General features: G+C 42.8%; 2 non-coding genes across 2 annotated transcripts; one reads left to right on the top strand and one right to left on the bottom strand.

The window, feature by feature from the left end:
* Positions 1-11,544: 11,544 nt before the first annotated feature.
* Positions 11,545-11,617, top strand: Trnaf-gaa. The gene has a single exon. It is a non-coding gene; the product is annotated as a tRNA-Phe (tRNA).
* Positions 11,618-11,870: 253 nt separating this feature from the next.
* Positions 11,871-11,943, bottom strand: Trnaf-gaa. The gene has a single exon. It is a non-coding gene; the product is annotated as a tRNA-Phe (tRNA).
* Positions 11,944-16,233: the final 4,290 nt, after the last annotated feature.

Here is a 16,233-nt window from a genome sequence, read left to right as displayed (position 1 = left end):
TCGCTGGACTTTGGCTCTGACCGACCGGACTAACGGTACTTATTATTGATGAACGTAGAAGTCTTTTTCGTTGACTTCTCCACCATTTCGCTCCGTTAGTGTGAATTTATTGCCAAGGCGGCACGAACCAACAAACACACAAAAAGCAAAAACCAGTGGCAGGAAAAAAGAAAGAAGATCTCTGGACACCGGGAGCTCTCTGGATTGTTGGCCATGTAACGGGCCGCAAGTCAAGACTTGACCTGATTATGGCAGGACTGGTTAACGGCTTCCTGAATGCTGTCATGTTCGAGCCAACTGCTGAATCTGGTTCATATTTCAGGAGATTAATCGATCGAAGACTTTGGCACCAATTTGTATTCGTTTGTATTTCGTTTATTTGTGATTGCAATGGAAAGAAAAGTAATTCTGTCAAGAAGAGGGATATATGAACAATAACTTATAAATTAAGATGATAATTTGGAATGCCTTTAATTTAAATATACATTTTTTCAATGCAAAGAAGATTCATTTAGATTTGTATTTAGAAATCCAAAAAGTAGACAACGCTTTCTGCAGCTACTTGCAATTGCAATCTATAGATTTATATAACCTACGATCCGCACATTTCAAGCTTATTGAAGTCTTCGGGTTTCCATATATTATGCATTCGATACCCATCGAACAGTGAATCAAATCAAATCGAATCAGCTGACTGGTCGGTTGGCTGCCCCCCAGTAAGACATCAACAAAAACAACATCCCCGAACACGGCAAAAAAACAGCAATGAGGAACCGCAATCCGGTATGGACAATCACCAAAACACCTTGTCAATTGGGCGCTTGTCTCTCGGAGGAGGCAGACGAACTGGCTCCAAATGTGTGTGCGCAGTTTGCTCCCCGATCCATAAAGTCGCGAAAACGGCAAATGAAGAAAACAAACCGCTGGCGATGTGGGAACTTGGGACGTCGGCGGTGGTGGCGGCGGCATTAATAATAGCAAACAACAGACAAGCAACACCAAATGAGGGGGTTGTGTTGCTGTTGCTGCCGCTGCTTGTTGCAACTCTTGCACCGGCAGCAGCAGCAACAGCAACAACAACAACAACAGCAACAGCAGCAGCAACCACTTGGAGCAGCAAACGACAGAAATGATCTTAAATGAATGCGGAAGTTTTTCTTGGGGTTTCGTAACCAGCTACAGCAGCAGCAGCAGCAGCAGCAACTGCATCAGCAGCAGCAGCACCAGCAGCAGCAACAGCAACTGCAGCAAACAGCAGCAACACCAAAGAGGTCGCAATTCCAGTGGCAGCAATGTTGCTACATTTATGTACATGTGTTTGTCGGCCAGTCGATGCCGTGAGCCCATAATCATAGATGCTGCTCTTAGCTGGTGGCTAGGTCGAAAGCAGCCCAGTCCCAGTCCCAGTCCCCAGACCCCAGTCCATGGACATATTAAAATTAATCCAATGATTGCAGCGGCGGCCGCTTGAAAATTGTTAGCCAATTTGGTAGGACCTCGCCGCTTGGCCTCACTTGAGTAAGCAGGGAGCGTGTGAATCGGAAGCTGAGCCAGCCAGCTGCCAATAGTCATTTGATCCTGGCCAAAAGCTCGGCCAGTTTCCCATGTGCCCAGCCATTTGGAATAAAATGATGCAGCATCAGCAATATAAGCAATATCAGCAGAAGCAGCTGCTGCCTAAATTCGAAGTTCAAGGCTGCCAGGATCCATATTGAATGTCCTCCCCCGCCTGCAGTTCATCCTGTTCATTCATGACCCACGGACGAATGCGCCTGGGTGGGCCAACGCAGAGATCCTGGCTGGGAACAGACAAATTTCTGCATAAACCCATAAATATCAAGTTGATCTAAACGGGATATCCAGAGGCGCCGGCGCCCTGAACTTGAAAATCCATGTAATCCATATAACAAGGCCGACAAGTCACGTACCGAGCAGCTTGACAACTCATAAATAAACGCTAAATTATGAACTCCAGTCGAATTTGAAATGGGAATTGAAATGTTTTTGCCACACCAAAAGATTTTCTTTTGCCAGCAGTCACACAGAGAAACACAAGCAATCGGCAACCCGTAGCAGTTACAACTACACTTACAGAAAATTTTACTTTAATAGTCAAAAACGTATAATTATTTGCAAGGCCTCCTTAAGCCATAAAGGTAAATGTGTTTTTTTTATTTGTTGTAACAGCAAAAGAGAAATAAATTATTTCTTAACATTGACACCATTTGATTTCTATTTGTGAATATTAAATATATAATATTAATATTCTATTTTTCTTCTTAAGTTGTATACTTTATATTAATCAGCATCCCTTTGTGAAGGGTTAAGCATATCAAACGATTTTCTCAGTGTGCAAAAAAAGGCGCCTCATAATCCATAATATTGTGTCATGTTCATGATCAACGCGGCCTCAGCCTTGGCGAGGAAAATGTGTGGCCGGCCCACACCTTGGTGGCAAAATTATTCGGAAAACTCCTCGGCGAGCGAACGAAAGTAAAAAGAAAGGCCCGAAAACCAAAGCCAAAAACCGACAACCGAATTCGACCCGCTTGCCGGCTAATGAAGTGGTAAAAAGGGGCTTGGAAAACGGCATGCCATTGCATTTCGTTTGCTGTTGCTGTTGTTGTTGTTGTTGCTGGTGTTGCTGTTGCATTTGGGTACTGGTGTTGCTGTTGCCACCAACGCCGGTGTTGCAGTATTGCTATTGCCATTGCCTCCTCGGAGTTGAGCGCAGTTGGCTTGCCATTTTTATGGCCTCTTTGGGTAAAATGTTAACAACTGCGCCGAGGGAGGGGGTAAAAATATGAATTTTTACTTTCACCGCATGTGGCAAATTCAGGTTTGCCAGCGGGCTTGAACTTGAGAAAAAGGCAAAGGCGGCGGCAATTGTCAAGGCTGCCAAAGGTCACAAGACCCAGTCGAACGAAAGGTGTGGTCGAGTCAGATAAGCGAGTTGTAACACCACGAGATACTGCTAAAAAAGATATCCCTATTGAGATGGAAAGTGTAGATAAAAGATGGAATACATTTTCAGTTTTTAATAACAAATATCAAACACTCCCAAAGGTGTTAAAAGGCGTTCGATCTGTTTCCTGAATATTCAATTACCATTTTTTGATTTCCCAAGACAATTTTCATTTGATTAAACTTTAAATGACTGCGAGTAATATTTTTTAATGAGAAAATAACAGGGAAATTATAGTGATCAAAAGCGAACGCAATACAAATTATGTTGAAACCATGAGTAATTGAACTTATTAATATGTAACAAAACACTTCCTTGCACCGCAAATAAAGGCAAGGCAAGTTGTATCTAAATTTGTTTTAAAATAAATAGATTATTTTTTTGGATAATCCTTAATCCTCTTTTTTTACTGCAACCTTTTCAGTTATTTCTCCCAGTGCTTCGCATACAAACGCTGTTGTGGCGAGATCATAATTGATTGCTGCAACAAATATTTTTATGGTCAGGGCCGAAATCACTTTGGCCCAGCGAGAGCGAAGTTTGCCAGGCAATTTGCTTTTAATCTAGCCTGATGAAGATGTCCGACGCGATGGGATTAGCAGACCACAAAAGATACGGCCAGGGAAACTCGACACCCATACAGCCGCATTTTCTGTTGGCCTGCAACGTTTCCGCATTTTGGCCCAAAAGAGCGAGAGAGCAGAAGTGCTCTTAAGCTTACCATTTGCCACTCTTAAGCTCCAACCGATTTTCGAGGTTCGCTTCAAACTGGCTTACTCGGCAGCGTGGCCGGGCCCAAAAGGTTTGAGCCAGGTTCGCTTCGGCCCGGTTGGTTGGGGCCTCGGCTCCGTGGAGGCAAAACGTCACTAGGGTGAACGTACTCGCGGATGTTAGTGGGTCACTATTTGTACGGTCAACGAACCTTTGGCCGCTTGTAAATACAACAAAAGAAAAAGCCCGGCCAGCAACTTGCTTTCTTTCTTAACTTTTCTCACACAGCAAACGAGCGGCGGGCCAGGCGAGATGACTCTTCTCGTCTCTTGACTGACTTGACTGGTTGACTTGCAGTCGTAATTTACTTGGGCTATAGGTTGATCGTCAACATACCTCCCCCTTTCCCCCTTTCCCCTGGGGAGTCTCCTCCCCCTTCCCCGTCGCTGGCATCCCCCGGCTTCAGTTGCATCCTGCTGGCCTGGCCGTATTTGTTGCCATTTTGGTTGCATTGCCAAGCTGAAGCTGAAGCTGCAGCTGCATTGCTTGGTGTTCTTATTATGCCCCAAACAGGTCCATGGGAGGCTCTTTTCTTGGGCTTTGGCTTTGGCTTCGGCTTCGGCTTTGGCTTTGCTTTGGTTTGGTTTGGTTTGGCTTGGTTTTCACATGATTATCATGATCATCATTACCATCCGCAGCCACATTAATATCGTCATCTTCGGGCCAACTGTGCGAAAGAGAGGGAACGATCGGAGGAGCGATCCGAGCGGCGTTCACATGCAAGTTTTCGCCGGCTGGCTGGCATGACTTGTGGTGTTTGACTTGTGTGTAAGTCAGTCCATAGAAATGCATTTCCGCATATTTTACACCACTAAAAAGTCCAAAAAGAAGGAGGAAAAAAAATTGGAAAAAAAAAAAACAACAACAGACAAAAACACAAACAAAAACAAAAACAAAAAGAAAAACATATACACATGTTTGTTTACTCTTTTGTTGTGGGGCGTTCGTTAGCTCCATCTCCGGGTAATTGAAACCATAATCATTATCTGCTGCCTGCAGCCTTCTGCGGCCTCTCAATCAGCTCAACTCAACTCAACTCAGCTCTACTCAGTTCAGTTCAGCTGAGATCGGTTCAGTTGTTGCCGCTCCATTATAATGGAGTAATTATGGCGTGTCCGAGAGTCAAGAATTTTCTGCACTGGACTCCAATGCCGAACAATTCCCTTTTGTAATGATACGGGGCTTATCTGCGGGTCCTCCCCTGATAAGGTGTCACTGAACCCCACATTGAGCTCCACTTTGTTTACCATACCCCATTCTCCCGGTCATTCTCGATCATTTGCATTATCTCCGAATATTCATGCTGGATTCTCGAAAGCCCATCCGAATGGGAGAATTATTTAAATAAAGCTCTGCGAGGAGCATTTAAATGGTAAGCACATGCTATACTGGTATTTGGCTTGATTTGCATCATTAGAAACGTGTGTTTGGAATAATAGTGACCATAAAGATATAAATATAATTATGAAAGTAAGTAGTATCTATGGATATTCCTCAATTTATGTGGGATCAGATATTTACATTCTATTTAAATTCTACGCTGACCATTTTTAGATAGTATATCGATTTCTAGCGACCTTTCTAATCTCTCAAAGTTCATACGAGTGCTAACGTATCCATCATCTTTACACTTTTATGAGCAACCATCCATCAACTTTCTTCCACCGACCTGAGCTATCTTTCTACGAACTTCTTTATCATTAGGAGTGCACGATCATGCCAATAAAAGAAAGAAATCACGGACGCGATCGTTCGCCATGGTAACAAACTTAATGCATTCCGCGTTAAAGTGTCAATGATCTCGTTACCGAAAAAGAACGAAGAGCTTCAAACATTTCACGCACCGGAGTTCATTGTACCACGGAATTGGACGGAGGGCCACTGAGACATGGCTACCATATGGTAGACACCTAGATACAGTCTAAATTCCGTAAAATATACGTTTCCAAAAACTAATTTGCTAGGGCTTTCATTAAATTCAAGTCTGGGAATTATATTAAGCGTACGTAAACTAATTGGATGAATTATACCATTTCTATAGTATATGTCCCTTGTTTTTTGAACTAAACAAAATAATCTAGAATCTTAGAATGTGAGTTTTTCTATCTCCATGATTCGGTGCAAGTTATAGAAGTCTGACTGTAGGCCATAGAGCGTTGAAAAAAGGGAAGAAGGGGGCAACTCCATTGGTGGTAATGGCCAAATCATGCACGAGCTTTTGCAGAAAGAAGATAAATTAATATGGTCAGCATGTCATGAATTAGCTTTCTTCCTATAGCTGCGCTCCGACTTTAGACTCCGGCCTCTAACACATGGCTACCTATCCCAGAAACAAGGCAACAAACAAATACAACATGGTATAACACAGCGCACACAAACTTTCACGCAAAACGTCCATTCAACTCCGGGGCTGAAATAGAAAAAGAATCAGAATCAGAATCAGAAGTAGAATCAGAGTCAGAATCAGAATCAGAAGCAGAATCGGAATCAGAATCAGATCCAAAAGCAGCAGCAGACCATAGACAGGGATAGCTATACGAATACGTATAAATTCCCATAAATCAGCTGTGAGCCAAAGGGTCAAATACCTCATGGCGAGCTAAAAATTACACACGAACATGTGTTGAAAGGAGAAATTAAAACAAAATTAGTTTTACACGCTGACCGGCGAGGAAAAGAGGGGAAAATAGGGCAACAATACGGAGAGGGATTATACACGCTGCACTTTAAGCTATTCAAATTGATTCACTTAACGTAGGGTCAAAAAAGTACATTCACTTAAAATATAATGAAGGGTTCTTAATACATGTAAAACTTATAGCATTATAATAAAAATAAAACAAATAAAATATTATGAAATAAAACAATTTCAGGTAGATTTTCTAGTTTTGGTTTATTTAATCTATATCATATCGACTTTTGCCTAATTGCCTTTGAAATCCCATTTATCACGCATCCGCCACGCCCCCCTCAAAAAGTTTGTTCCAATTCTGTTCCACTTAAAAAGCAAAAGCTGCTTAGATACGAATAGAACTTCCTCTGAACTTCTTTGCCCACATATATGTTTTAAGTATGATATGATATGGGTTCTTCACTGGAGGATCATTGGGAATCGGAGTGTGGGAAGAAAGCGCACCAGCAAAATTATACAAAACGAAAGGCCAGTGAAAACGCTTAAGCATCGGACCTGACTTTTGTGTGGCCATAAAAATGCGTGAGTTACGTTCGGGCCAAGAGCAGAAATGAGAGCCAGAAGCACTGGAGACGTCACTCAGTCCGTCAGGCAGTCAGTATTTCGGTCTTCCACATTTTCGGACTGAACCGAACCATCGACGCTGCTGGAGTTTGGCCAAACTAAATGCAAAGCAAATTAAACATTGCTCGGCCTGACCTGCCCCCAACTTTTAAGTGCACAGAGAGAAACATTTATTCTCCCAAAAGGGAAAACAATTTATTTTTTGGGTTTTGTAATTTCTTATTTCCTCCAAATCTGGTTAGATCCATTACCAAACTCAGAAGCACAACAAAATTCCATGAGACTTTAATCGATTGTCAGCAGAGCCATATAAAAGAAACATAACCTTTTAAGGATGTTATAAAGTGTAAAAATATGTAAATAATATACGTTGGAAATATTTGTTAATTATGATCTTATTTCTTACTGTGAGCTGATCCTCTGGCCCCTTAACCAACCCACCCCAATCTCCTTTTGTTGGCCAAAAGCACTGGGATCCGCCATGGTTTTCATGATGATGATGACGAGGTTGTGGCTTTGGCTTTTTGGTTTTTGGTCCGCCGCCGCCACCGCTGCTACGTTTAATGCGCCACGGTGTTACCAAAGTGGCAACGACAGTTGCGGCCATTCACCTCCCAAAAAACCAAATATCCGCCCGTGTGTGAGAGCCAGCCGGTGGCACACATATGCAGCATACAAAGTGTGTAAGTCGGGCCCAAAAGAATGAAATGACCATCCGCGGTGTAACCAAGTTAAGCCAAGCTCGCTAGGCCCACACCCATACTTGTGCAGACCCACGTTCACGGCCGGTACGTGTGAGTGCGTTTTGGGCATAAGTGTGTTACCAAACTTTTACACAAGAAAATTTAAGAAACGATTATCTAAGTAAATTACAAATTAATGTTTACGTCAGAAAGATTATATTATTAATGTAGAAATTTATTTCCCTTTTTTTAATAAATATTACAGATTAAATTACATTTTAATTAATCTCCAGAATTTTACATTACGTAAAAATTTTTCCCAGTGCACTCTTATTTGGGGGCTTTTACTTGGCAGTATGGGTACTTTTTTTGGGCTTTCATTTGTGACCATGCCATGACAGATTACAAGGCAACACACACATAAGCTCGTTGTAATGGATTTTGGGCCGTGGAAACGTGTTCCGCCTTTTTGGCCTGCTTCTCTCGACAGGGCCAAGGAATGATTGACATTGGGCAGGGTCGCCATCAGTCGCCTGACATGCTAATGTACGAAGGAGCTTGCCGCTCCAAAACAAATAAGCCAAACAGCCGAACAGAAAGAGAGAGAGAGAGAGATATATGTGAACAGAAAGGGACGGGTTAATAGATCGCGGCTTAAAACCGGCAAAAGTTCAAGCAAAACAAAATCAGCTGACACCCAAAGAGTAATTATGGGCTTGTAAGAGAGCAAACAAACAATTCAGGCCTGTAAGAGATTGAAAATGATGAAAGAAAGAGAGAAAGACAGCAACAAGAGAAGAGATTGCAATGCAACTGGCCTCAGAAATGCGGAAGTGTATGCATCCGTCGTTCATGTAATGTGAGAAAGAGACGGGGCGCAGTGAAAGGAAAGAGAGGGGCGATATTGAGAGATCAACTGGTTTGCGGCTGTTTGCGTTTGTGTGTTTGTCACTGTTTAGGCAAACATTGTTTATAACTTGTTTATATAAATATTCTTAATTTCGTGCGAGGACTGCAAGCTGGCCCCCAACCGGCGTCGTTCTCTTCCCTCTCTCTCTCTATTTTCTACATCTCTTTCTACCCATGAAGATCACGGATTTATACATATAGTGAGTTGATCAAGCCGATGTGTGCGATAGAGAGCAAAGAGAGCGCTGGGTGGGCGAGACAGGGAGCGAGCATCGTTAAAAGCGCAATTAATTGCTTACAGCCAATATCAAATCAAAAGCGTTTTAATGAATTGCACAAATTTGTACAGATTGCCTGCCGCTGATTTGTTGCGCGTTGAAAGGGGGGAAATGAAAAAAAATGAGTCGATGGGTCGAGGTTCAAATAAAAACTACATAAATGTCACAATGATTCACTAGCGGAAAAGTGTAATTGCCAGAGGAAGTAGGTTAGGTTCTTGGAAATTTAAATTACTACAAAGGTAACCTTTAGTACTACCAAGGGAAAAAAATCAATGTGATGACTTAAAGATAAATACGATCATATGAAAACAATTATATGGATAAGATAATGGACCTCTAGTCCACAAAACATTATACAATATAAAAAATTCTTGGGTATAAGCTAATTGGCATATTTGCTTTGTTCTTGTTATTTTTTAAGCTTAGAAAGTTTGGAATTCCCCAAGCAAAAATTATGAAATAAACCCCGCAACTAGGTTCATGGGAAGTTAAGTAACAATAATAAAACACCCTTTTTAAGACACTAATAATAACTTTCCGGGGGACTTGCCTATTCCCATTCCCCACCTCGTTCAAGCAAATCGATTATCTAACATAGTTCACAATCCATATCGCCGGGGAGAAGGCGCTCACAACAAATTGGGTATATCATCATTTTATTTATAGCCATCAATTACCATTTATGCATTTCCAATTAGCCTGGTAGTAGGTGCTGGGGGACTCCACCCAGTTGGGCACAAATGCAACATTCACACGTGCAACAAAAGCGGCAGCAGCAACAGCAACAACAGCAGCAACAGCAGCAACAGCAACAACAGCAGCAACAACTGCTTGCAACTATGAAAGCATTTTCCTATTCCGATGCATGACATTAGATGCGCTCTCCCATACACGAAGTTACATATGCATGAAAAGAATCCCAACTGGTAATGAAAATAAAGTGCACGTCGCATGCGGTAATAATAACAATAAAATAAAATAACAAATTACACGCAACACTGCCTCGGCCTGGGACTCTTGACTGGGGCCGACTTGGCCTGCACTGATAAAAAAAAGGTGAGACATTAGGAGATCAAATGAATATTAAAAGAATTGTAAACAAAAAGAAGAATATGCTAGCTTGAATATTAAATTAAATATTATAATTCTTCCAAGTCAATTCATTTGATCATTCAGAACCTATTGTGATCGTACGAATATAATGATTGCTCGTGATTGCTACTTTTAAATTCAATAAAAAGCTGATATTTAATGGAATCTTCTTTTTTCCAAGTGATATTCGACTTGAATTTGAGTTCGACTTGAGGTTTGGGACTTGGCCAGGCGAGCGATAATTACGGAGACACGGCAACAAAGGCAATCGAGCCGACTCACTGAAAACTTGGCAGAAGGAGAAGCCGCTGGTGCTGAGAATCGTGTGTCCCCATTTCGAGGAAAGAGCCAGGGAAAGCGGGATCGGGATCGGGAAGGGTTAACTTAACCCGGGGCTTAGAAAGCTGATGCTGCTGTTGCCGTGGCCAAAATATAAAAAAAACTAAAACCGGGCAGAGGTTACAACCAAGGGCAGGGGCTCCATCGAAGCTCCAACTTACAAATTGGCTAAGAGAGCGGCTCTCTTTTGGGCCGCTCTTGGTTCTAAAGAGTCGGTGAAATGTGGCCAGCACAGACGGCAAACAAACTCACAGACACACACACAGTGGTAAAGCCATATAGCTTAGTTGTGCAGCTCAGACAATCTGGGTCACATTTTGCCATTGAACCGGTGACGTCACAGCGGGGCAACGACCGCAAAGCACGACCAGCTACAACAACAATAGCAACACAGCAGCAGCAACCAGCTACAACAACTAAATACCAACAGCAACAACCACAAGAGATCCAAGCAACCATTGGAAAGCGTGCAGGCAAACATTTTACAACGACAACTTGGGGGCTTTGGAGCCCAGCTTCATTTCTGGTTTTCTCCGCTGTCTGATTTGTTGCCCAGCGAGCAGAGTTGCCTGCGCGTGTGTGTGTATGCGACACCAGCCCCCTGTCCCACCTTCTCTAGGTGCCACGCCTCCCCCGCCCACAATAGTTCATTAGATGCCATGTGCCATCGTGGCGGAACCAACATGATTTGGCTGCAGACAAAGAAGCAGCACTTGCACAGGAAAAATATATATTTAACAACAAATATTTAATAAAGTAGTACACAAACATCCTAAAATCATTATTTAAAATATATGTTTCTTTGAGTTTTTTGCTATATCAGTAGTTTTTCAAATCATTTCAACGCAAATAAGAACAATCTAAATTTGAGTTATTTGCCTATACAATTTTCCGATTGGTAATCAGTTTCTCCATTTAGTCTAAACTTGATTTTTTTCTCTGCAGCCACGGGAGACTTTCAACTAAATCCAAGAGCCGGCTTTTTGCATTTGAAATGCATTTGACTTTGATGGCTTCGGCGCAGGCGCTGGAGCTCTTTGCCCCCGAGCTTGCCTCATTTTCTGGGAGTTCTGCACAGCGGCCCCGGGCAAAAGGTTCTATTTTTAATATGCCTGCGATTAGATAAGCTCCACCACAGCAACAACGACAAAACGTTGTGGCAACAACAACAACATGAAGGGCGGAAAAGAAAAGGACAGAACATGTGAGGCGGAACTATTTGGAACTTGGGTTCCCCACTGTCATGTGGCCGAAATAGCTCAGTTGGGAGAGCGTTAGACTGAAGATCTAAAGGTCCCCGGTTCAATCCCGGGTTTCGGCAATGCTTACTTTTTGCATTTTTTTTTTTTTAAATAGGTATAATATCTTATCCTCTGAGCAGAAATATTATATTATTTTAATAAACATGTAATATTAAAAATAATATTAAGAATAAATCATAAATCTGTACTGATTCTTTTGAAAAAACCTTTTAAGACATGTGATTACAAAAATTTGTTTCTATTATTTATTTTATAATAGAGTCTTCAATTAAAATACTTAGAGTAAAATAAGAATAAAAAAAAAGTTTGATTTGCCGAAACCCGGGATTGAACCGGGGACCTTTAGATCTTCAGTCTAACGCTCTCCCAACTGAGCTATTTCGGCTGCATGACGGTGGGGAACCCAAGTGGCAAGCAGTCCCGCCTGCTATGCTCTGTCTCTTTCTCCCACTTGACGATATAGGTGTTGCCGCGGGGCTTATCTTATCGAAATACTATTATATTGACCTACTACACGCGCCTCCAAAAAAACTGGCAAAAAAGCCAAGGTCACGGACAAAGATCTTTCGCACCAAAGTCAAAACATTGTTTGGAAAAATAATAAATATTCCATTTCGGTTTGTTTTCTTAATTTGACTCATATGTTTTATATTATGTGTTAGAATTTTAATCTCTTAAAAGTATTTATTTGATTCTATGTACTTCATTTTATTTATATTTAAAGTGAACCAAAAACACATTTCGTTCTGCCACGCAGATCGATTGAAACACATTTAAATGTCCTTTAAGTGCGGGATTTGGCCGTGTCTGGGGTCATTCATGTCCAGTGGCATGTGGCTGTCAATCATGCGGTGTTCGCAAAATTAAACTAAGCCGGCGCAGCCAATGCCGACCTGGCCAGCGGGACAATGGATGGCCGGGATGGTTAGGATGGTCCGAATGGCCAGGAGGAAAGGTGCGGATTAAGCTGCATAATGGGTAGAACGACTCAATCAAACAGCAGGCTAAACGGACCAAGGATAGGGAAAAGTGAAAAGGGAAATGCAAATCGCATTATTAACGCAGCCGCTGACACATTGGACCTTGGCCAAGCAACAAGGACCAAGGACACAGGACCATTGTCCAGTTGACTGATACGGTCCATTCCCGGATAAAGCAAAAGTGTGACGAATGCGCTGACAACAATTAGGAGCTAGTTGAAAAGGTGATAGCGCCCAGGTAGGAACTTCTAGTTTCAAGTGGACAACCGATTGGGGGGCGTGATGATAGATTCCCGGCTCGGCAGCTGCAAATAAACTTCATGCAAAAGAATATGGACCGGATTCAAATCTCATCTCGTCCGACCGGCGGTGTCCAACAACAGCTGCCAAGTGGAGGACGCGTGCTAGGCGACCACAAAAGCCATTGGCTCGAACTGAAAGGGATTAGTCGAATAATCGAATGGAGAGATTGCCACGACCCACGCCCCAGAATATCGCATATCCGTTTGGCATAAAAAACCAAATTCTCCATGGCAACTGGCACGCACCACATGGCGCCCCTCGCTGTCTTTTGCATAAAAAAACCGTAAGAAAAAACCGAGGGGCTCGGGTTTTTTTTCTATAATTTCATTGTTATTTTTTTTTATTGAAAGTGAAAGATGGTAGGAGGCACCCTCAAATTGCAGCAGCCAGGAAGTGTGGCAGCCGCGGAACAAGAGAGCCCAAAAAAAGTGAAAAGATCCTTTCGAGTTTGCGGTCGGGGTGCCAATTGTCTGTAGGCTCAGGTTTTTTATGAGGCTGCCTATCAAGGAAATCATTTTCTACCGTCTTTGTGTTCCTGTTACACTAAAAAATATAAATATATTTCACTAGGGATTCAAATACTAATTTTATGTGGTATAGTTTGAGATTTTGAATTATATAAAAGTAGTTAGCGTTATAAACTGTATTCTTGTATTTTTTTTTAAATTTCATTTAACCTTTTACCATTATTTTTCTTTCTTCATCCGTTGCATGCAGATTTTCCTCAGTGCACACACAGAAAAAACAGCAGCCTAAGATCTTGTTTTGGTCCTGTTTTTTTGTATGCTAAACAAGTCCCTTTAGGGGTGCGTCTGCAGAGCCCTCCACTCTCGTTTTCGTTTGGAGAACAGTCGGAGAGGCAGAGTCCTATTCCGATTCCGAAACCGATTCCGAGTCCCTCAAGCAGATGCGCTTAGAATTTAGAAATATGCAAACTTGTATCAGGACCTCAGCGCTGGCAGAGCGTTGAAGGCGTCTTGCGAGCCACTCGCATCCCGCACACACATTACACGCGATGTCTGTAAGGGTTGCCGCTAAGCACAGCGACTAAGTTGCCGCAAGGGGTGACATGTAAATTTTTGGTAGATTTGTAGTACAAATTCCTGTAAAAGCTACTGGGCTAGCAGCTATCGCCAGACGGGCAACATTGTTGCCCAAGTTACAGAGGCCCCAACAATCTCAGCCAACGCGGTGTGGGCTTTAATACCAAACAACCCCCGTGGCGCTCGTTTACACTATGTAGCAATCTGATTTTTTGTTACAAAGTACTCACAAACACTCTGGTAAAAAATCTCTGAGGGGGTGATAATTACAGTGGAACAAGATTTAGACGCTATAAGCACAAAAATAAGCTAAAAAATACATTAAAAGCAGTTTACTATTTGATGTAAAAATCATAACCTTTTCTATTTTTATAGAAGGTAAATTTGTATTCTTTTATTTGATTAATAGAGAATAAAGATCTCTTTTATAGAATTTATTCCTTTGGATAAAAGATTTTCCCAATATTCATATTTGCTTAAATTCAAATAAAAAACTATTTTGAAACCCCACTCCACTGTGCCCCACTGCGCATGGTAAATCCTGCTCCACTCGAAATCCCCATCACTTTCTCCTTCTCTCCGCTCTCTTGGCGGCTGCGCACAAGGCGAGTCCTTCGCTGGGGAGTCCTGCATCGGAATTTATCCACCAACTGTTCGCTTCTGATGGCCTGCTACCAGAATCTACAATATTTCTTTTTCTCCAGCGGAATGCGACGCCCACGCAAACGCTAATTTAGGCGCCAAGTTTGTCACGCGGCGCGTGCATTGATAATATATGCAGACGCTCCCTCACGTGGCAGGGACATAAAAATTTCTTATCATTATCGTAAGGGTAATAGGCAACCAAAGTTGGCCAGTAAGTCGGGGGCGTTAGTGGGAGCGGGAGAAATAAAAAAAAAAGCAAACGCCGTACGAGAGATTTTCCGGCATTACTGGCATTCATAACTTGCTCTAGTGCAATGGCACTCGAAATTTTCTGAGCATTGCGCATGTCCTGCGAGGAATTAGAATGGCCTCTCGAGCCTTTCTGCTAACCTGGTCGAAATCGACGCCGACAAGTTGACTGTTTTCGCATTAAAATGCCAGATTTATTACCCGAGAGCGAGAGCCCGTCTAATACAACCTCTAAGCACGCTCTCGGCGGCATTTTCTTTTTCTAACATTTCTATGCGAAATATCTGGCTAGCAGGCGTTGAGAATTCCTAGACGGGGATTGGAATGCGGCCACTTTGGCCGCCACGAAAGTTTTGGCTCTGGCTCCTCCTGTTGGCCTGACAACGTGTGACGAAAATGGAAATTTTCTAATGGCCGCCCACGCTCGAGTTTTGTGTTGCCGAAAAACGCCTTCCGGCCCCGGATCGAATCGGAGTTCTTGGCCGGGCTGCGAGCCTGTTCGAATGGGCCAGAAGATTGATGACTTGACGTTTTAATGACGTGCTAAATGCCCATAAAAGTCAGCGACAGCTCTGCCATTTTTATTTCTTTTTTTTTCGGGGGCCTCTTCGATTTTTCTTTTTATGCCATCATGGGGGGCAATACACACAATTTTTTATCTGAAAACACATGTCTTTGGGCCTGCAAGCCTGCTCTTTTCAGCTCGAAAATATTTTTTTAAAGTCACTCAAAGCGGCCGAGCACTCACACACATGGGAAAAAGGTGGTCGATGTGACTCATTTCCCCGCATTCCGCATTCGACACGAATGTATTGCCTACTTTGGAGGGCTTAAGTGCCCCTCTTTATGGCCTCAAGTTTATTGGCAAGTCGCTTCATAATATGGCCTGTATTTATATAATATACACACACACACATGCTCGATTTTTATGGGCCGCCTGTTGAGAACAGCTGGGCACCTGGTGGCCTAAAGCCACAAGTTGGCACTTTAAGATGCGGCGCCATTTTGAAACTTTTGCTGGCATTTAAAACTTGGCTCACGCGGCGTATGCGCAACTTTTGCCAACCGCAATTCCGGGAGGAGTTTCCTGCGGGATTTCGCCTGCTACGCGATTCCTGGTTGCCGTGTGCGGCACATGCAACGGATCAATAGCCCGCTCGGCCACGCCCGTCGAATGGAATGTGCGATATACAGACGGATATCGGGGATTCGTAGCCAAACATGCCGCACATGCGGAACTGATGCATTTTCATTTACCAGGCGATCAGGCCTGCCAAACCGGAAGTGAATTTCTAAGCTCACTTCCGCTTCAGCCAGCACATTCCATCGTCGGCTGCTTTATCCTGATGTCCTGGCATTCAGGCGTCCTAACTGTCGCCCTGGCCAATGTTGCCATGGGGCCTTGGCCATGGGCTCCAAACCAAAAGAAAAAAAGAACAAAAAAAAACAATAAAA

The sequence above is a fragment of the Drosophila ficusphila genome, unplaced genomic scaffold (genome assembly GCF_018152265.1).
Source record: "Drosophila ficusphila isolate 14025-0441.05 unplaced genomic scaffold, ASM1815226v1 contig_791, whole genome shotgun sequence".
NCBI classification, from domain to species: domain Eukaryota; kingdom Metazoa; phylum Arthropoda; class Insecta; order Diptera; family Drosophilidae; genus Drosophila; species Drosophila ficusphila.
Note: the sequence above shows the minus strand (reverse complement) of the source record. Positions and strands in the feature narration are given on the sequence as shown.